Source organism: Mixophyes fleayi, chromosome 6 (assembly GCF_038048845.1).
Source record: "Mixophyes fleayi isolate aMixFle1 chromosome 6, aMixFle1.hap1, whole genome shotgun sequence".
NCBI classification, from domain to species: Eukaryota; Metazoa; Chordata; class Amphibia; order Anura; family Limnodynastidae; genus Mixophyes; species Mixophyes fleayi.
In genome coordinates this window covers 68,714,982-68,735,324 of record NC_134407.1, presented here as the reverse complement: position 1 = coordinate 68,735,324, position 20,343 = coordinate 68,714,982, and the positions used below count along the sequence as shown (strand labels likewise).

The 20,343-nt window shown below is 39.3% G+C and overlaps 23 non-coding genes across 23 annotated transcripts; all 23 read left to right on the top strand.

Annotated features, from left to right (window-relative positions):
• The first annotated feature begins 103 nt into the window (after positions 1-103).
• TRNAL-UAG (transfer RNA leucine (anticodon UAG)) lies at positions 104-185 on the top strand. The gene has a single exon. It is a non-coding gene; the product is annotated as a tRNA-Leu (tRNA).
• A 128-nt stretch (positions 186-313) lies between these two features.
• Positions 314-395, top strand: TRNAL-AAG (transfer RNA leucine (anticodon AAG)). The gene has a single exon. It is a non-coding gene; the product is annotated as a tRNA-Leu (tRNA).
• Positions 396-1,900: 1,505 nt separating this feature from the next.
• TRNAL-UAG (transfer RNA leucine (anticodon UAG)) lies at positions 1,901-1,982 on the top strand. Its single transcript has one exon. It is a non-coding gene; the product is annotated as a tRNA-Leu (tRNA).
• Positions 1,983-2,110: 128 nt separating this feature from the next.
• TRNAL-AAG (transfer RNA leucine (anticodon AAG)) lies at positions 2,111-2,192 on the top strand. Its single transcript has one exon. It is a non-coding gene; the product is annotated as a tRNA-Leu (tRNA).
• A 2,175-nt stretch (positions 2,193-4,367) lies between these two features.
• On the top strand, positions 4,368-4,449 carry TRNAL-UAG (transfer RNA leucine (anticodon UAG)). Its single transcript has one exon. It is a non-coding gene; the product is annotated as a tRNA-Leu (tRNA).
• Positions 4,450-4,577: 128 nt separating this feature from the next.
• Positions 4,578-4,659, top strand: TRNAL-AAG (transfer RNA leucine (anticodon AAG)). The gene has a single exon. It is a non-coding gene; the product is annotated as a tRNA-Leu (tRNA).
• An 835-nt stretch (positions 4,660-5,494) lies between these two features.
• Positions 5,495-5,576, top strand: TRNAL-UAG (transfer RNA leucine (anticodon UAG)). Its single transcript has one exon. It is a non-coding gene; the product is annotated as a tRNA-Leu (tRNA).
• Positions 5,577-5,704: 128 nt separating this feature from the next.
• On the top strand, positions 5,705-5,786 carry TRNAL-AAG (transfer RNA leucine (anticodon AAG)). The gene has a single exon. It is a non-coding gene; the product is annotated as a tRNA-Leu (tRNA).
• Positions 5,787-7,291: 1,505 nt separating this feature from the next.
• On the top strand, positions 7,292-7,373 carry TRNAL-UAG (transfer RNA leucine (anticodon UAG)). The gene has a single exon. It is a non-coding gene; the product is annotated as a tRNA-Leu (tRNA).
• Positions 7,374-7,501: 128 nt separating this feature from the next.
• On the top strand, positions 7,502-7,583 carry TRNAL-AAG (transfer RNA leucine (anticodon AAG)). The gene has a single exon. It is a non-coding gene; the product is annotated as a tRNA-Leu (tRNA).
• A 1,045-nt stretch (positions 7,584-8,628) lies between these two features.
• TRNAL-AAG (transfer RNA leucine (anticodon AAG)) lies at positions 8,629-8,710 on the top strand. Its single transcript has one exon. It is a non-coding gene; the product is annotated as a tRNA-Leu (tRNA).
• Positions 8,711-9,545: 835 nt separating this feature from the next.
• Positions 9,546-9,627, top strand: TRNAL-UAG (transfer RNA leucine (anticodon UAG)). The gene has a single exon. It is a non-coding gene; the product is annotated as a tRNA-Leu (tRNA).
• Positions 9,628-9,755: 128 nt separating this feature from the next.
• Positions 9,756-9,837, top strand: TRNAL-AAG (transfer RNA leucine (anticodon AAG)). The gene has a single exon. It is a non-coding gene; the product is annotated as a tRNA-Leu (tRNA).
• An 839-nt stretch (positions 9,838-10,676) lies between these two features.
• On the top strand, positions 10,677-10,758 carry TRNAL-UAG (transfer RNA leucine (anticodon UAG)). The gene has a single exon. It is a non-coding gene; the product is annotated as a tRNA-Leu (tRNA).
• Positions 10,759-10,886: 128 nt separating this feature from the next.
• On the top strand, positions 10,887-10,968 carry TRNAL-AAG (transfer RNA leucine (anticodon AAG)). Its single transcript has one exon. It is a non-coding gene; the product is annotated as a tRNA-Leu (tRNA).
• A 1,248-nt stretch (positions 10,969-12,216) lies between these two features.
• TRNAL-AAG (transfer RNA leucine (anticodon AAG)) lies at positions 12,217-12,298 on the top strand. Its single transcript has one exon. It is a non-coding gene; the product is annotated as a tRNA-Leu (tRNA).
• A 1,045-nt stretch (positions 12,299-13,343) lies between these two features.
• TRNAL-AAG (transfer RNA leucine (anticodon AAG)) lies at positions 13,344-13,426 on the top strand. The gene has a single exon. It is a non-coding gene; the product is annotated as a tRNA-Leu (tRNA).
• Positions 13,427-14,697: 1,271 nt separating this feature from the next.
• TRNAL-AAG (transfer RNA leucine (anticodon AAG)) lies at positions 14,698-14,780 on the top strand. The gene has a single exon. It is a non-coding gene; the product is annotated as a tRNA-Leu (tRNA).
• A 1,061-nt stretch (positions 14,781-15,841) lies between these two features.
• TRNAL-UAG (transfer RNA leucine (anticodon UAG)) lies at positions 15,842-15,923 on the top strand. Its single transcript has one exon. It is a non-coding gene; the product is annotated as a tRNA-Leu (tRNA).
• A 128-nt stretch (positions 15,924-16,051) lies between these two features.
• TRNAL-AAG (transfer RNA leucine (anticodon AAG)) lies at positions 16,052-16,133 on the top strand. The gene has a single exon. It is a non-coding gene; the product is annotated as a tRNA-Leu (tRNA).
• Positions 16,134-18,111: 1,978 nt separating this feature from the next.
• Positions 18,112-18,193, top strand: TRNAL-UAG (transfer RNA leucine (anticodon UAG)). Its single transcript has one exon. It is a non-coding gene; the product is annotated as a tRNA-Leu (tRNA).
• A 1,061-nt stretch (positions 18,194-19,254) lies between these two features.
• TRNAL-UAG (transfer RNA leucine (anticodon UAG)) lies at positions 19,255-19,336 on the top strand. The gene has a single exon. It is a non-coding gene; the product is annotated as a tRNA-Leu (tRNA).
• A 466-nt stretch (positions 19,337-19,802) lies between these two features.
• TRNAL-AAG (transfer RNA leucine (anticodon AAG)) lies at positions 19,803-19,884 on the top strand. Its single transcript has one exon. It is a non-coding gene; the product is annotated as a tRNA-Leu (tRNA).
• Positions 19,885-20,343: the final 459 nt, after the last annotated feature.

Genomic DNA, 20,343 nt, shown 5'->3' with positions numbered 1-20,343 from the left:
CATTTTTTTTTGAAATGCAGCTTTCAAATGCAGAATTTGTAGGCTTTGTTGATCTGATTGACATTTTTCAGATCTTAGAGCTCACGAAAGCAAACTCATGAGTGGTAGCATGGCTGAGCGGTCTAAGGCGCTGGATTTAGGCTCCAGTCTCTTCGGAGGCGTGGGTTCAAATCCCACTGCTGCCATTTTTATTAGTTCTTCATGTGGTTCCAACGTATAGATAAAGAAGATACTCAGCTTTCAAATGCAGAATTTATAGGCTTTGTTGTTCTGATTGTCAGATCTTAGAGCTCACGAAAGAGAGATCATGAGTGGTAGCATGGCCGAGCGGTCTAAGGCGCTGGATTAAGGCTCCAGTCTCTTCGGAGGCGTGGGTTCAAATCCCACTGCTGCCATTTTCGTTAGATCCAAGAGAAGGTGCAGACATCGGTATAGATGTCGTTCAAGCGTGAAGATCAGTGTTTCTCAACTCCAGTCCTCAGGACCCTTAACAGTGCTTGCTTTCCAGGTGACAAGGGAAATAATTATACCACCTGTAGATCTGTTAGAATGTGTCAGTCAGTTATGAATACACCTGTGCTTAAGCAAGGAGATATGGAAAACATGCACTGTTAGGGGTCCTGAGGACTGGAGTTGAGAAATCCAGCTGGTGTTACCTGTGGAAGTATATTTTAGCTAAATCGCAACTTTAGTCATGTGTCGAAGACATTCCTCAAACTGGTTTAAAATATTTCTAAATAAAGTGATTTGAAAACAGTGAAGAGAAACGGAAATTATTTTAGTGTGATGTATATACCGCCAGGCACCATCATAACTAACATTTCATCATGTTATCAACTTTTCATACAAATAGAAAAGCAAAGGTGGCAGCATGGCTCATTGGTGTAAGGGATTGAATTTTTGCTTGTGTTTTTTTGAAGGTATGTCTTTGAATCCCACTGATGCCAAAATAAGACGTTTGGATCTTGTCTCTAAATTTTTGTGGTATTCAGTTGAAATGAACAAATAGCAACTCAATTAAAATGTAAATATTTGTAATCAACTTTATCGCTGCAGCACTTTATTCAACCTTTAGATCCAAGAGAAGGTGCAGACATCGGTATAGATGTCGTTCAAGCGTGAAGATCAGTGTTTCTCAACTCCAGTCCTCAGGACCCTTAACAGTGCTTGCTTTCCAGGTGACAAGGGAAATAATTATACCACCTGTAGATCTGTTAGAATGTGTCAGTCAGTTATGAATACACCTGTGCTTAAGCAAGGAGATATGGAAAACATGCACTGTTAGGGGTCCTGAGGACTGGAGTTGAGAAATCCAGCTGGTGTTACCTGTGGAAGTATATTTTAGCTAAATCGCAACTTTAGTCATGTGTCGAAGACATTCCTCAAACCGGTTTAAAATATTTCTAAATAAAGTGATTTGAAAACAGTGAAGAGAAACGGAAATTATTTTAGTGTGATGTATATACCGCCAGGCACCATCATAACTAACATTTCATCATGTTATCAACTTTTCATACAAATAGAAAAGCAAAGGTGGCAGCATGGCTCATTGGTGTAAGGGATTGAATTTTTGCTTGTGTTTTTTTGAAGGTATGTCTTTGAATCCCACTGATGCCAAAATAAGACGTTTGGATCTTGTCTCTAAATTTTTGTGGTATTCAGTTGAAATGAACAAATAGCAACTCAATTAAAATGTAAATATTTGTAATCAACTTTATCGCTGCAGCACTTTATTTAACCTTTTTCTGATTTGTGGTTATCGCATGTAATTTAGCATTTTACGGATTTTTCTCCTGACATTTTTTTTTGAAATGCAGCTTTCAAATGCAGAATTTGTAGGCTTTGTTGATCTGATTGACATTTTTCAGATCTTAGAGCTCACGAAAGCAAGCTCATGAGTGGTAGCATGGCCGAGCGGTCTAAGGCGCTGGATTTAGGCTCCAGTCTCTTCGGAGGCGTGGGTTCAAATCCCACTGCTGCCATTTTTATTAGTTCTTCATGTGGTTCCAACGTATAGATAAAGAAGATACTCAGCTTTCAAATGCAGAATTTATAGGCTTTGTTGTTCTGATTGTCAGATCTTAGAGCTCACGAAAGAGAGATCATGAGTGGTAGCATGGCCGAGCGGTCTAAGGCGCTGGATTAAGGCTCCAGTCTCTTCGGAGGCGTGGGTTCAAATCCCACTGCTGCCATTTTCGTTAGATCCAAGAGAAGGTGCAGACATCGGTATGGATGTCGTTCAAGCGTGAAGATCAGTGTTTCTCAACTCCAGTCCTCAGGACCCTTAACAGTGCTTGCTTTCCAGGTGACAAGGGAAATAATTATACCACCTGTAGATCTGTTAGAATGTGTCAGTCAGTTATGAATACACCTGTGCTTAAGCAAGGAGATATGGAAAACATGCACTGTTAGGGGTCCTGAGGACTGGAGTTGAGAAATCCAGCTGGTGTTACCTGTGGAAGTATATTTTAGCTAAATCGCAACTTTAGTCATGTGTCGAAGACATTCCTCAAACTGGTTTAAAATATTTCTAAATAAAGTGATTTGAAAACAGTGAAGAGAAACGGAAATTATTTTAGTGTGATGTATATACCGCCAGGCACCATCATAACTAACATTTCATCATGTTATCAACTTTTCATACAAATAGAAAAGCAAAGGTGGCAGCATGGCTCATTGGTGTAAGGGATTGAATTTTTGCTTGTGTTTTTTTGAAGGTATGTCTTTGAATCCCACTGATGCCAAAATAAGACGTTTGGATCTTGTCTCTAAATTTTTGTGGTATTCAGTTGAAATGAACAAATAGCAACTCAATTAAAATGTAAATATTTGTAATCAACTTTATCGCTGCAGCACTTTATTCAACCTTTAGATCCAAGAGAAGGTGCAGACATCGGTATAGATGTCGTTCAAGCGTGAAGATCAGTGTTTCTCAACTCCAGTCCTCAGGACCCTTAACAGTGCTTGCTTTCCAGGTGACAAGGGAAATAATTATACCACCTGTAGATCTGTTAGAATGTGTCAGTCAGTTATGAATACACCTGTGCTTAAGCAAGGAGATATGGAAAACATGCACTGTTAGGGGTCCTGAGGACTGGAGTTGAGAAATCCAGCTGGTGTTACCTGTGGAAGTATATTTTAGCTAAATCGCAACTTTAGTCATGTGTCGAAGACATTCCTCAAACTGGTTTAAAATATTTCTAAATAAAGTGATTTGAAAACAGTGAAGAGAAACGGAAATTATTTTAGTGTGATGTATATACCGCCAGGCACCATCATAACTAACATTTCATCATGTTATCAACTTTTCATACAAATAGAAAAGCAAAGGTGGCAGCATGGCTCATTGGTGTAAGGGATTGAATTTTTGCTTGTGTTTTTTTGAAGGTATGTCTTTGAATCCCACTGATGCCAAAATAAGACGTTTGGATCTTGTCTCTAAATTTTTGTGGTATTCAGTTGAAATGAACAAATAGCAACTCAATTAAAATGTAAATATTTGTAATCAACTTTATCGCTGCAGCACTTTATTCAACCTTTAGATCCAAGAGAAGGTGCAGACATCGGTATAGATGTCGTTCAAGCGTGAAGATCAGTGTTTCTCAACTCCAGTCCTCAGGACCCTTAACAGTGCTTGCTTTCCAGGTGACAAGGGAAATAATTATACCACCTGTAGATCTGTTAGAATGTGTCAGTCAGTTATGAATACACCTGTGCTTAAGCAAGGAGATATGGAAAACATGCACTGTTAGGGGTCCTGAGGACTGGAGTTGAGAAATCCAGCTGGTGTTACCTGTGGAAGTATATTTTAGCTAAATCGCAACTTTAGTCATGTGTCGAAGACATTCCTCAAACCGGTTTAAAATATTTCTAAATAAAGTGATTTGAAAACAGTGAAGAGAAACGGAAATTATTTTAGTGTGATGTATATACCGCCAGGCACCATCATAACTAACATTTCATCATGTTATCAACTTTTCATACAAATAGAAAAGCAAAGGTGGCAGCATGGCTCATTGGTGTAAGGGATTGAATTTTTGCTTGTGTTTTTTTGAAGGTATGTCTTTGAATCCCACTGATGCCAAAATAAGACGTTTGGATCTTGTCTCTAAATTTTTGTGGTATTCAGTTGAAATGAACAAATAGCAACTCAATTAAAATGTAAATATTTGTAATCAACTTTATCGCTGCAGCACTTTATTTAACCTTTTTCTGATTTGTGGTTATCGCATGTAATTTAGCATTTTACGGATTTTTCTCCTGACATTTTTTTTTGAAATGCAGCTTTCAAATGCAGAATTTGTAGGCTTTGTTGATCTGATTGACATTTTTCAGATCTTAGAGCTCACGAAAGCAAGCTCATGAGTGGTAGCATGGCCGAGCGTTCTAAGGCGCTGGATTTAGGCTCCAGTCTCTTCGGAGGCGTGGGTTCAAATCCCACTGCTGCCATTTTTATTAGTTCTTCATGTGGTTCCAACGTATAGATAAAGAAGATACTCAGCTTTCAAATGCAGAATTTATAGGCTTTGTTGTTCTGATTGTCAGATCTTAGAGCTCACGAAAGAGAGATCATGAGTGGTAGCATGGCCGAGCGGTCTAAGGCGCTGGATTAAGGCTCCAGTCTCTTCGGAGGCGTGGGTTCAAATCCCACTGCTGCCATTTTCGTTAGATCCAAGAGAAGGTGCAGACATCGGTATGGATGTCGTTCAAGCGTGAAGATCAGTGTTTCTCAACTCCAGTCCTCAGGACCCTTAACAGTGCTTGCTTTCCAGGTGACAAGGGAAATAATTATACCACCTGTAGATCTGTTAGAATGTGTCAGTCAGTTATGAATACACCTGTGCTTAAGCAAGGAGATATGGAAAACATGCACTGTTAGGGGTCCTGAGGACTGGAGTTGAGAAATCCAGCTGGTGTTACCTGTGGAAGTATATTTTAGCTAAATCGCAACTTTAGTCATGTGTCGAAGACATTCCTCAAACTGGTTTAAAATATTTCTAAATAAAGTGATTTGAAAACAGTGAAGAGAAACGGAAATTATTTTAGTGTGATGTATATACCGCCAGGCACCATCATAACTAACATTTCATCATGTTATCAACTTTTCATATAAATAGAAAAGCAAAGGTGGCAGCATGGCTCATTGGTGTAAGGGATTGAATTTTTGCTTGTGTTTTTTTGAAGGTATGTCTTTGAATCCCACTGATGCCAAAATAAGACGTTTGGATCTTGTCTCTAAATTTTTGTGGTATTCAGTTGAAATGAACAAATAGCAACTCAATTAAAATGTAAATATTTGTAATCAACTTTATCGCTGCAGCACTTTATTCAACCTTTTTCTGATTTGTGGTTATCGCATGTAATTTAGCATTTTACGGATTTTTCTCCTGACATTTTTTTTTGAAATGCAGCTTTCAAATGCAGAATTTGTAGGCTTTGTTGATCTGATTGACATTTTTCAGATCTTAGAGCTCACGAAAGCAAGCTCATGAGTGGTAGCATGGCCGAGCGGTCTAAGGCGCTGGATTTAGGCTCCAGTCTCTTCGGAGGCGTGGGTTCAAATCCCACTGCTGCCATTTTTATTAGTTCTTCATGTGGTTCCAACGTATAGATAAAGAAGATACTCAGCTTTCAAATGCAGAATTTATAGGCTTTGTTGTTCTGATTGTCAGATCTTAGAGCTCACGAAAGAGAGATCATGAGTGGTAGCATGGCCGAGCGGTCTAAGGCGCTGGATTAAGGCTCCAGTCTCTTCGGAGGCGTGGGTTCAAATCCCACTGCTGCCATTTTCGTTAGATCCAAGAGAAGGTGCAGACATCGGTATGGATGTCGTTCAAGCGTGAAGATCAGTGTTTCTCAACTCCAGTCCTCAGGACCCTTAACAGTGCTTGCTTTCCAGGTGACAAGGGAAATAATTATACCACCTGTAGATCTGTTAGAATGTGTCAGTCAGTTATGAATACACCTGTGCTTAAGCAAGGAGATATGGAAAACATGCACTGTTAGGGGTCCTGAGGACTGGAGTTGAGAAATCCAGCTGGTGTTACCTGTGGAAGTATATTTTAGCTAAATCGCAACTTTAGTCATGTGTCGAAGACATTCCTCAAACTGGTTTAAAATATTTCTAAATAAAGTGATTTGAAAACAGTGAAGAGAAACGGAAATTATTTTAGTGTGATGTATATACCGCCAGGCACCATCATAACTAACATTTCATCATGTTATCAACTTTTCATACAAATAGAAAAGCAAAGGTGGCAGCATGGCTCATTGGTGTAAGGGATTGAATTTTTGCTTGTGTTTTTTTGAAGGTATGTCTTTGAATCCCACTGATGCCAAAATAAGACGTTTGGATCTTGTCTCTAAATTTTTGTGGTATTCAGTTGAAATGAACAAATAGCAACTCAATTAAAATGTAAATATTTGTAATCAACTTTATCGCTGCAGCACTTTATTCAACCTTTAGATCCAAGAGAAGGTGCAGACATCGGTATGGATGTCGTTCAAGCGTGAAGATCAGTGTTTCTCAACTCCAGTCCTCAGGACCCTTAACAGTGCTTGCTTTCCAGGTGACAAGGGAAATAATTATACCACCTGTAGATCTGTTAGAATGTGTCAGTCAGTTATGAATACACCTGTGCTTAAGCAAGGAGATATGGAAAACATGCACTGTTAGGGGTCCTGAGGACTGGAGTTGAGAAATCCAGCTGGTGTTACCTGTGGAAGTATATTTTAGCTAAATCGCAACTTTAGTCATGTGTCGAAGACATTCCTCAAACTGGTTTAAAATATTTCTAAATAAAGTGATTTGAAAACAGTGAAGAGAAACGGAAATTATTTTAGTGTGATGTATATACCGCCAGGCACCATCATAACTAACATTTCATCATGTTATCAACTTTTCATATAAATAGAAAAGCAAAGGTGGCAGCATGGCTCATTGGTGTAAGGGATTGAATTTTTGCTTGTGTTTTTTTGAAGGTATGTCTTTGAATCCCACTGATGCCAAAATAAGACGTTTGGATCTTGTCTCTAAATTTTTGTGGTATTCAGTTGAAATGAACAAATAGCAACTCAATTAAAATGTAAATATTTGTAATCAACTTTATCGCTGCAGCACTTTATTCAACCTTTTTCTGATTTGTGGTTATCGCATGTAATTTAGCATTTTACGGATTTTTCTCCTGACATTTTTTTTTGAAATGCAGCTTTCAAATGCAGAATTTGTAGGCTTTGTTGATCTGATTGACATTTTTCAGATCTTAGAGCTCACGAAACCAAGCTCATGAGTGGTAGCATGGCCGAGCGGTCTAAGGCGCTGGATTTAGGCTCCAGTCTCTTTGGAGGCGTGGGTTCAAATCCCACTGCTGCCATTTTTATTAGTTCTTCATGTGGTTCCAACGTATAGATAAAGAAGATACTCAGCTTTCAAATGCAGAATTTATAGGCTTTGTTGTTCTGATTGTCAGATCTTAGAGCTCACGAAAGAGAGAACATGAGTGTTAGCATGGCCGAGCGGTCTAAGGCGCTGGATTAAGGCTCCAGTCTCTTCAGAGGCGTGGGTTCAAATCCCACTGCTGCCATTTTCGTTAGATCCAAGAGAAGGTGCAGACATCGGTATAGATGTCGTTCAAGCGTGAAGATCAGTGTTTCTCAACTCCAGTCCTCAGGACCCTTAACAGTGCTTGCTTTCCAGGTGACAAGGGAAATAATTATACCACCTGTAGATCTGTTAGAATGTGTCAGTCAGTTATGAATACACCTGTGCTTAAGAAAGGAGATATGGAAAACATGCACTGTTAGGGGTCCTGAGGACTGGAGTTGAGAAATCCAGCTGGTGTTACCTGTGGAAGTATATTTTAGCTAAATCGCAACTTTAGTCATGTGTCGAAGACATTCCTCAAACTGGTTTAAAATATTTCTAAATAAAGTGATTTGAAAACAGTGAAGAGAAACGGAAATTATTTTAGTGTGATGTATATACCGCCAGGCACCATCATAACTAACATTTCATCATGTTATCAACTTTTCATACAAATAGAAAAGCAAAGGTGGCAGCATGGCTCATTGGTGTAAGGGATTGAATTTTTGCTTGTGTTTTTTTGAAGGTATGTCTTTGAATCCCACTGATGCCAAAATAAGACGTTTGGATCTTGTCTCTAAATTTTTGTGGTATTCAGTTGAAATGAACAAATAGCAACTCAATTAAAATGTAAATATTTGTAATCAACTTTATCGCTGCAGCACTTTATTCAACCTTTTTCTGATTTGTGGTTATCACATGTAATTTAGCATTTTACGGATTTTTCCCCTAACATTTTTTTTTGAAATGCAGCTTTCAAATGCAGAATTTGTAGGCTTTGTTGATCTGATTGACATTTTTCAGATCTTAGAGCTCACGAAAGCAAGCTCATGAGTGGTAGAATGGCCGAACAGTCTAAGGCGCTGGATTTAGGCTCCAGTCTCTTCGGAGGCGTGGGTTCAAATCCCACTGCTGCAATTTTTATTAGTTCTTCATGTGGTTCCAACGTATAGATAAAGAAGATACTCAGCTTTCAAATGCAGAATTTATAGGCTTTGTTGTTCTGATTGTCAGATCTTAGAGCTCACGAAAGAGAGATCATGAGTGGTAGCATGGCCGAGCGGTCTAAGGTGCTGGATTAAGGCTCCAGTCTCTTCGGAGGCGTGGGTTCAAATCCCACTGCTGCCATTTTCGTTAGATCCAAGAGAAGGTGCAGACATCGGTATAGATGTCGTTCAAGCGTGAAGATCAGTGTTTCTCAACTCCAGTCCTCAGGACCCTTAACAGTGCTTGCTTTCCAGGTGACAAGGGAAATAATTATACCACCTGTAGATCTGTTAGAATGTGTCAGTCAGTTATGAATACACCTGTGCTTAAGCAAGGAGATATGGAAAACATGCACTGTTAGGGGTCCTGAGGACTAGAGTTGAGAAATCCAGCTGGTGTTACCTGTGGAAGTATATTTTAGCTAAATCGCAACTTTAGTCATGTGTCGAAGACATTCCTCAAACTGGTTTAAAATATTTCTAAATAAAGTGATTTGAAAACAGTGAAGAGAAACGGAAATTATTTTAGTGTGATGTATATACCGCCAGGCACCATCATAACTAACATTTCATCATGTTATCAACTTTTCATACAAATAGAAAAGCAAAGGTAGCAGCATGGCTCATTGGTGTAAGGGATTGAATTTTTGCTTGTGTTTTTTTGAAGGTATGTCTTTGAATCCTACTGATGCCAAAATAAGACGTTTGGATCTTGTCTCTAAATTTTTGTGGTATTCAGTTGAAATGAACAAATAGCAACTCAATTAAAATGTAAATATTTGTAATCAACTTTATCGCTTAAGCACTTTATTCAACCTTTTTCTGATTTGTGGTTATCGCATGTAATTTAGCATTTTACGGATTTTTCTCCTAACATTTTTTTTTGAAATGCAGCTTTCAAATGCAGAATTTGTAGGCTTTGTTGATCTGATTGACATTTTTCAGATCTTAGAGCTCACGAAAGCAAGCTCATGAGTGGTAGCATGGCCGAGCGGTCTAAGGCGCTGGATTTAGGCTCCAGTCTCTTCGGAGGCGTGGGTTCAAATCCCACTGCTGCCATTTTTATTAGTTCTTCATGTGGTTCCAACGTATAGATAAAGAAGATACTCAGCTTTCAAATGCAGAATTTATAGGCTTTGTTGTTCTGATTGTCAGATCTTAGAGCTCACGAAAGAGAGATCATGAGTGGTAGCATGGCCGAGCGGTCTAAGGCGCTGGATTAAGGCTCCAGTCTCTTCGGAGGCGTGGGTTCAAATCCCACTGCTGCCATTTTCGTTAGATCCAAGAGAAGGTGCAGACATCGGTATAGATGTCGTTCAAGCGTGAAGATCAGTGTTTCTCAACTCCAGTCCTCAGGACCCTTAACAGTGCTTGCTTTCCAGGTGACAAGGGAAATAATTATACCACCTGTAGATCTGTTAGAATGTGTCAGTCAGTTATGAATACACCTGTGCTTAAGCAAGGAGATATGGAAAACATGCACTGTTAGGGGTCATGAGGACTGGAGTTGAGAAATCCAGCTGGTGTTACCTGTGGAAGTATATTTTAGCTAAATCGCAACTTTAGTCATGTGTCGAAGACATTCCTCAAACTGGTTTAAAATATTTCTAAATAAAGTGATTTGAAAACAGTGAAGAGAAACGGAAATTATTTTAGTGTGATGTATATACCGCCAGGCACCATCATAACTAACATTTCATCATGTTATCAACTTTTCATACAAATAGAAAAGCAAAGGTGGCAGCATGGCTCATTGGTGTAAGGGATTGAATTTTTGCTTGTGTTTTTTTGAAGGTATGTCTTTAAATCCCACTGATGCCAAAATAAGACGTTTGGATCTTGTCTCTAAATTTTTGTGGTATTCAGTTGAAATGAACAAATAGCAACTCAATTAAAATGTAAATATTTGTAATCAACTTTATCGCTGCAGCACTTTATTCAACCTTTTTCTGATTTGTGGTTATCGCATGTAATTTAGCATTTTACCGATTTTTCTCCTGACATTTTTTTTTGAAATGCAGCTTTCAAACAAATGCAGAATTTGTAGGCTTTGTTGATCTGATTGACATTTTTCAGATCTTAGAGCTCACGAAAGCAAGCTCATGAGTGGTAGCATGGCCGAGCGGTCTAAGGTGCTGGATTTAGGCTCCAGTCCCTTCGAAAGCGTGGGTTCAAATCCCACTGCTGCCATTTTTATTAGTTCTTCATGTGGTTCCAACGTATAGATAAAGAAGATACTCAGCTTTCAAATGCAGAATTTATATTCTTTGTTGTTCTGATTGTCAGATCTTAGAGCTCACGAAAGAGAGATCATGAGTGGTAGCATGGCCGAGCGGTCTAAGGCGCTGGATTAAGGCTCCAGTCTCTTCGGAGGCGTGGGTTCAAATCCCACTGCTGCCATTTTTATTAGTTCTTCATGTGGTTCCAACGTATAGATAAAGAAGATACTCAGCTTTCAAATGCAGAATTTATAGGCTTTGTTGTTCTGATTGTCAGATCTTAGAGCTCACGAAAGAGAGATCATGAGTGGTAGCATGGCCGAGCGGTCTAAGGCGCTGGCTCCAGTCTCTTCGGAGGCGTGGGTTCAAATCCCACTGCTGCCATTTTCGTTAGATCCAAGAGAAGGTGCAGAGATCGGTATAGATGTCGTTCAAGCGTGAAGATCAGTGTTTCTCAACTCCAGTCCTCAGGACCCTTAACAGTGCTTGCTTTCCAGGTGACAAGGGAAATAATTATACCACCTGTAGATCTGTTAGAATGTGTCAGTCAGTTATGAATACACCTGTGCTTAAGCAAGGAGATATGGAAAACATGCACTGTTAGGGGTCCTGAAGACTGGAGTTGAGAAATCCAGCTGGTGTTACCTGTGGAAGTATATTTTAGCTAAATCGCAACTTTAGTCATGTGTCGAAGACATTCCTGAAACCGGTTTAAAATATTTCTAAATAAAGTGATTTAAAAACAGTGAAGAGAAACGGAAATTATTTTAGTGTGATGTATATACCGCCAGGCACCATCATAACTAACATTTCATCATGTTATCAACTTTTCATACAAATAGAAAAGCAAAGGTGGCAGCATGGCTCATTGGTGTAAGGGATTGAATTTTTGCTTGTGTTTTTTTGAAGGTATGTCTTTGAATCCTACTGATGCCAAAATAAGACGTTTGGATCTTGTCTCTAAATTTTTGTGGTATTCAGTTGAAATGAACAAATAGCAACTCAATTAAAATGTAAATATTTGTAATCAACTTTATCGCTTAAGCACTTTATTCAACCTTTTTCTGATTTGTGGTTATCGCATGTAATTTAGCATTTTACGGATTTTTCTCCTAACATTTTTTTTTGAAATGCAGCTTTCAAATGCAGAATTTGTAGGCTTTGTTGATCTGATTGACATTTTTCAGATCTTAGAGCTCACGAAAGCAAGCTCATGAGTGGTAGAATGGCCGAGCAGTCTAAGGCGCTAGGTTTAGGCTCCAGTCTCTTCGGAGGCGTGGGTTCAAATCCCACTGCTGCAATTTTTATTAGTTCTTCATGTGGTTCCAACGTATAGATAAAGAAGATACTCAGCTTTCAAATGCAGAATTTATAGGCTTTGTTGTTCTGATTGTCAGATCTTAGAGCTCACGAAAGAGAGATCATGAGTGGTAGCATGGCCGAGCGGTCTAAGGCGCTGGATTAAGGCTCCAGTCTCTTCGGAGGCGTGGGTTCAAATCCCACTGCTGCCATTTTCGTTAGATCCAAGAGAAGGTGCAGACATCGGTATAGATGTCGTTCAAGTGTGAAGATCAGTGTTTCTCAACTCCAGTCCTCAGGACCCTTAACAGTGCTTGCTTTCCAGGTGACAAGGGAAATAATTATACCACCTGTAGATCTGTTAGAATGTGTCAGTCAGTTATGAATACACCTGTGCTTAAGCAAGGAGATATGGAAAACATGCACTGTTAGGGGTCCTGAGGAATGGAGTTGAGAAATCCAGCTGGTGTTACCTGTGGAAGTATATTTTAGCTAAATCGCAACTTTAGTCATGTGTCGAAGACATTCCTCAAACCGGTTTAAAATATTTCTAAATAAAGTGATTTGAAAACAGTGAAGAGAAACGGAAATTATTTTAGTGTGATGTATATACCGCCAGGCACCATCATAACTAACATTTCATCATGTTATCAACTTTTCATACAAATAGAAAAGCAAAGGTAGCAGCATGGCTCATTGGTGTAAGGGATTGAATTTTTGCTTGTGTTTTTTTGAAGGTATGTCTTTGAATCCTACTGATGCCAAAATAAGACGTTTGGATCTTGTCTCTAAATTTTTGTGGTATTCAGTTGAAATGAACAAATAGCAACTCAATTAAAATGTAAATATTTGTAATCAACTTTATCGCTTAAGCACTTTATTCAACCTTTTTCTGATTTGTGGTTATCGCATGTAATTTAGCATTTTACGGATTTTTCTCCTAACATTTTTTTTTGAAATGCAGCTTTCAAATGCAGAATTTGTAGGCTTTGTTGATCTGATTGACATTTTTCAGATCTTAGAGCTCACGAAAGCAAGCTCATGAGTGGTAGAATGGCCGAGCAGTCTAAGGCGCTAGGTTTAGGCTCCAGTCTCTTCGGAGGCGTGGGTTCAAATCCCACTGCTGCAATTTTTATTAGTTCTTCATGTGGTTCCAACGTATAGATAAAGAAGATACTCAGCTTTCAAATGCAGGATTTGTAGGCTTTGTTGTTCTGATTGTCAGATCTTAGAGCTCACGAAAGAGAGATCATGCGTAGTAGCATGGCCGAGCGGTCTAAGGCGCTGGATTAAGGCTCCAGTCTCAATCGGAGGCGTGGGTTCAAATCCCACTGCTGCCATTTTTATTAGTTCTTCATGTGGTTCCAACGTATAGATAAAGAAGATACTCAGCTTTCAAATGCAGAATTTGTAGGCTTTTTTGTTCTAATTGTCAGATCTTAGAGCTCACGAAAGAGAGATCATGAGTGGTAGCATGGCCGAGCGGTCTAAGGCGCTGGCTCCAGTCTCTTCGGAGGCGTGGGTTCAAATCCCACTGCTGCCATTTTCGTTAGATCCAAGAGAAGGTGCAGACATCGGTATAGATGTCGTTCAAGCGTGAAGATCAGTGTTTCTCAACTCCAGTCCTCAGGACCCTTAACAGTGCTTGCTTTCCAGGTGACAAGGGAAATAATTATACCACCTGTAGATCTGTTAGAATGTGTCAGTCAGTTATGAATACACCTGTGCTTAAGCAAGGAGATATGGAAAACATGCACTGTTAGGGGTCCTGAGGACTGGAGTTGAGAAACACTGGTATAGATAAGGATGAAATCCAGCTGGTGTTAGCGGTGGAAGTATATTTTAGCTAAATCGCAACTTTAGTCATGTGTCGAAGACACTCCTCAAACCGGTTTAAAATATTTCTAAATAAAGTGATTTGAAAACAGTGAAGAGAAACGAAAATTATTTTAGTGTGATGTATATACCGCCAGGCACCATCATAACTAACATTTCATCATGTTATCAACTTTTCATACAAATAGAAAAGCAAAGGTGGCAGCATGGCTCATTGGTGTAAGGGATTGAATTTTTGCTTGTGTTTTTTTGAAGGTATGTCTTTGAATCCCACTGATGCCAAAATAAGACGTTTGGATCTTGTCTCTAAATTTTTGTGGTATTCAGTTGAAATGAACAAATAGCAACTCAATTAAAATGTAAATATTTGTAATCAACTTTATCGCTGCAGCACTTTATTCAACCTTTTTCTGATTTGTGGTTATCGCATGTAATTTAGCATTTTACGGATTTTTCTCCTAACATTTTTTTTTGAAATGCAGCTTTCAAATGCAGAATTTGTAGGCTTTGTTGATCTGATTGACATTTTTCAGATCTTAGAGCTCACGAAAGCAAGCTCATGAGTGGTAGAATGGCCGAGCAGTCTAAGGCGCTGGATTTAGGCTCCAGTCTCTTCGGAGGCGTGGGTTCAAATCCCACTGCTGCAATTTTTATTAGTTCTTCATGTGGTTCCAACGTATAGATAAAGAAGATACTCAGCTTTCAAATGCAGGATTTGTAGGCTTTGTTGTTCTGATTGTCAGATCTTAGAGCTCACGAAAGAGAGATCATGAGTAGTAGCATGGCCGAGCGGTCTAAGGCGCTGGATTAAGGCTCCAGTCTCAATCGGAGGCGTGGGTTCAAATCCCACTGCTGCCATTTTTATTAGTTCTTCATGTGGTTCCAACGTATAGATAAAGAAGATACTCAGCCTTCAAATGCAGAATTTGTAGGCTTTTTTGTTCTAATTGTCAGATCTTAGAGCTCACGAAAGAGAGATCATGAGTGGTAGCATGGCCGAGCGGTCTAAGGCGCTGGCTCCAGTCTCTTCGGAGGCGTGGGTTCAATTCCCACTGCTGCCATTTTCGTTAGATCCAAGAGAAGGTGCAGACATCGGTATAGATGTCGTTCAAGCGTGAAGATCAGTGTTTCTCAACTCCAGTCCTCAGGACCCTTAACAGTGCTTGCTTTCCAGGTGACAAGGGAAATAATTATACCACCTGTAGATCTGTTAGAATGTGTCAGTCAGTTATGAATACACCTGTGCTTAAGCAAGGAGATATGGAAAACATGCACTGTTAGGGGTCCTGAGGACTGGAGTTGAGAAACACTGGTATAGATAAGGATGAAATCCAGCTGGTGTTAGCGGTGGAAGTATATTTTAGCTAAATCGCAACTTTAGTCATGTGTCGAAGACACTCCTCAAACCGGTTTAAAATATTTCTAAATAAAGTGATTTGAAAACAGTGAAGAGAAACGAAAATTATTTTAGTGTGATGTATATACCGCCAGGCACCATCATAACTAACATTTCATCATGTTATCAACTTTTCATACAAATAGAAAAGCAAAGGTGGCAGCATGGCTCATTGGTGTAAGGGATTGAATTTTTGCTTGTGTTTTTTTGAAGGTATGTCTTTGAATCCCACTGATGCCAAAATAAGACGTTTGGATCTTGTCTCTAAATTTTTGTGGTATTCAGTTGAAATGAACAAATAGCAACTCAATTAAAATGTAAATATTTGTAATCAACTTTATCGCTGCAGCACTTTATTCAACCTTTTTCTGATTTGTGGTTATCGCATGTAATTTAGCATTTTACGGATTTTTCTCCTGACATTTTTTTTTGAAATGCAGCTTTCAAATGCAGAATTTGTAGGCTTTGTTGATCTGATTGACATTTTTCAGATCTTAGAGCTCACGAAAGCAAGCTCATGAGTGGTAGCATGGCCGAGCGGTCTAAGGTGCTGGATTTAGGCTCCAGTCTCTTTGGAGGCGTGGGGTCAAATCCCACTGCTGCCATTTTTATTAGTTCTTCATGTGGTTCCAACGTATAGATAAAGAAGATACTCAGCTTTCAAATGCAGAATTTATAGGCTTTGTTGTTCTGATTGTCAGATCTTAGAGCTCACGAAAGAGAGATCATGAGTGGTAGCATGGCCGAGCGGTCTAAGGCGCTGGATTAAGGCTCCAGTCTCTTCGGAGGCGTGGGTTCAAATCCCACTGCTGCCATTTTTGTTAGATCCAAGAGAAGGTGCAGACATCGGTATAGATGTCGTTCAAGTGTGAAGATCAGTGTTTCTCAACTCCAGTCCTCAGGACCCTTAACAGTGCTTGCTTTCCAGGTGACAAGGGAAATAATTATACCACCTGTAGATCTGTTAGAATGTGTCAGTCAGTTATGAATACACCTGTGCTTAAGCAAGGAGATATGGAAAACATGCACTGTTAGGGGTCCTGAGGAATGGAGTTGAGAAATCCAGCTGGTGTTACCTGTGGAAGTATATTTTAGCTAAATCGCAACTTTAGTCATGTGTCGAAGACATTCCTCAAACCGGTTTAAAATATTTCTAAATAAAGTGATTTGAAAACAGTGAAGAGAAACGGAAATTATTTTAGTGTGATGTATATACCGCCAGGCACCATCATAACTAACATTTCATCATGTTATCAACTTTTCATACAAATAGAAAAGCAAAGGTAGCAGCATGGCTCATTGGTGTAAGGGATTGAATTTTTGCTTGTGTTTTTTTGAAGGTATGTCTTTGAATCCTACTGATGCCAAAATAAGACGTTTGGATCTTGTCTCTAAATTTTTGTGGTATTCAGTTGAAATGAACAAATAGCAACTCAATTAAAATGTAAATATTTGTAATCAACTTTATCGCTTAAGCACTTTATTCAACCTTTTTCTGATTTGTGGTTATCGCATGTAATTTAGCATTTTACGGATTTTTCTCCTAACATTTTTTTTTGAAATGCAGCTTTCAAATGCAGAATTTGTAGGCTTTGTTGATCTGATTGACATTTTTCAGATCTTAGAGCTCACGAAAGCAAGCTCATGAGTGGTAGAATGGCCGAGCAGTCTAAGGCGCTGGATTTAGGCTCCAGTCTCTTCGGAGGCGTGGGTTCAAATCCCACTGCTGCAATTTTTATTAGTTCTTCATGTGGTTCCAACGTATAGATAAAGAAGATACTCAGCTTTCAAATGCAGGATTTGTAGGCTTTGTTGTTCTAATTGTCAGATCTTAGAGCTCACGAAAGAGAGATCATGAGTGGTAGCATGGCCGAGCGGTCTAAGGCGCTGGCTCCAGTCTCTTCGGAGGCGTGGGTTCAAATCCCACTGCTGCCATTTTCGTTAGATCCAAGAGAAGGTGCAGACATCGGTATAGATGTCGTTCAAGCGTGAAGATCAGTGTTTCTCAACTCCAGTCCTCAGGACCCTTAACAGTGCTTGCTTTCCAGGTGACAAGGGAAATAATTATACCACCTGTAGATCTGTTAGAATGTGTCAGTCAGTTATGAATACACCTGTGCTTAAGCAAGGAGATATGGAAAACATGCACTGTTAGGGGTCCTGAGGACTGGAGTTGAGAAACACTGGTATAGATAAGGATGAAATCCAGCTGGTGTTAGCGGTGGAAGTATATTTTAGCTAAATCGCAACTTTAGTCATGTGTCGAAGACACTCCTCAAACCGGTTTAAAATATTTCTAAATAAAGTGATTTGAAAACAGTGAAGAGAAACGAAAATTATTTTAGTGTGATGTATATACCGCCAGGCACCATCATAACTAACATTTCATCATGTTATCAACTTTTCATACAAATAGAAAAGCAAAGGTGGCAGCATGGCTCATTGGTGTAAGGGATTGAATTTTTGCTTGTGTTTTTTTGAAGGTATGTCTTTGAATCCCACTGATGCCAAAATAAGACGTTTGGATCTTGTCTCTAAATTTTTGTGGTATTCAGTTGAAATGAACAAATAGCAACTCAATTAAAATGTAAATATTTGTAATCAACTTTATCGCTTAAGCACTTTATTCAACCTTTTTCTGATTTCTGGTTATCGCATGTAATTTAGCATTTTACGGATTTTTTTCCTGACATTTTTTTTGGAAATGCAGCTTTCAAATGCAGAATTTGTAGGCTTTGTTGATCTGATTGACATTTTTCAGATCTTAGAGCTCACAAAAACAAGCTTATGAGTGGTAGCATGGCCGAGCGGTCTAAGGCGCTGGATTTAGGCTCCAGTCTCTTCGGAGGCGTGGGTTCAAATCCCACTGCTGCAATTTTTATTAGTTCTTCATGTGGTTCCAACGTATAGATAAAGAAGATACTCAGCTTTCAAATGCAGGATTTGTAGGCTTTGTTGTTCTAATTGTCAGATCTTAGAGCTCACGAAAGAGAGATCATGAGTGGTAGCATGGCCGAGCGGTCTAAGGCGCTGGCTCCAGTCTCTTCGGAGGCGTGGGTTCAAATCCCACTGCTGCCATTTTCGTTAGATCCAAGAGAAGGTGCAGACATCGGTATGGATGTCGTTCAAGCGTGAAGATCAGTGTTTCTCAACTCCAGTCCTCAGGACCCTTAACAGTGCTTGCTTTCCAGGTGACAAGGGAAATAATTATACCACCTGTAGATCTGTTAGAATGTGTCAGTCAGTTATGAATACACCTGTGCTTAAGCAAGGAGATATGGAAAACATGCACTGTTAGGGGTCCTGAGGACTGGAGTTGAGAAACACTGGTATAGATAAGGATGAAATCCAGCTGGTGTTAGCGGTGGAAGTATATTTTAGCTAAATCGCAACTTTAGTCATGTGTCGAAGACACTCCTCAAACCGGTTTAAAATATTTCTAAATAAAGTGATTTGAAAACAGTGAAGAGAAACGAAAATTATTTTAGTGTGATGTATATACCGCCAGGCACCATCATAACTAACATTTCATCATGTTATCAACTTTTCATACAAATAGAAAAGCAAAGGTGGCAGCATGGCTCATTGGTGTAAGGGATTGAATTTTTGCTTGTGTTTTTTTGAAGGTATGTCTTTGAATCCCACTGATGCCAAAATAAGACGTTTGGATCTTGTCTCTAAATTTTTGTGGTATTCAGTTGAAATGAACAAATAGCAACTCAATTAAAATGTAAATATTTGTAATCAACTTTATCGCTTAAGCACTTTATTCAACCTTTTTCTGATTTCTGGTTATCGCATGTAATTTAGCATTTTACGGATTTTTTTCCTGACATTTTTTTTGGAAATGCAGCTTTCAAATGCAGAATTTGTAGGCTTTGTTGATCTGATTGACATTTTTCAGATCTTAGAGCTCACAAAAACAAGCTTATGAGTGGTAGCATGGCCGAGCGGTCTAAGGCGCTGGATTTAGGCTCCAGTCTCTTCGGAGGCGTGGGTTCAAATCCCACTGCTGCCATTTTTATTAGTTCTTCATGTGGTTCCAACGTATTGATAAAGAAGATACTCAGCTTTCAAATTCTTATTCTGATTGTCAGATCTTAGAGCTCACGAAAGAGAGATCATGAGTGGTAGCATGGCCGAGTGTTCTAAAGCGCTGGATTAAGGCTCCAGTCTCTTCGGAGGCGAGGGTTCAAATCCCACTGCTGCCATTTTTATTAATTCTTCATGTGTTTCCAACATATAGATAAAGAAGAAACTCAGCTGATGTTACCGGCGGAAGAATATTTCAGCAAAATCTGAAATGAGAAATTTTAGCACTTTAATCAACCTTTTTCTGATTTGTGGTTATCGCATGTAATTTAGCATTTTACAGATTTTTCTCCTAACACTTTTTTTTGAAATGCAGCTTTCAAATGCAGAATTTATAGGCTTTGTTGTTCTGATTGTCAGATCTTAGAGCTCACGAAAGAGAGATCATGAGTGGTAGCATGGCCGAGCAGTCTAAGGCGCTGGATTAAGGCTCCAGTCTCGTCGGAGGTGTGGGTTCAAATCCCACTGCTGCCATTTTGGTTAGATCCAAGAGAAGGTGCAGACATCGGTATAGTTGTCGTTCAAGCGTGAAGATCAGTGTTTCTCAACTCCAGTCCTCACGACCCCTAACAGTGCTTGCTTTCCAGGTGACAAGGGAAATAATTATACCACCTGTGGATCTGTTAGAATGTGTCAGTCAGTAATGAATACACCTGTGCTTAAGCAAGGAGATATGGAAAACATGCACTGTTAGGGGTCCTGAGGACTGGAGTTGAGAAACACTGGTATAGATAAAGAAGAAATCCAGCTGGTGTTACCGGCGGAAGTATATTTCAGCTAAATCGCAACTTTAGTCATGTGTCGAAGACACTCCTCAATCCGGTTTAAAATATTTCTAAATAAAGTGATTTGAAAACAGTGAAGAGAAACTAAAATTATTTTAGTGTGATGTATATACCGCCAGGCACCATCATTACTAACATTTCATCATGT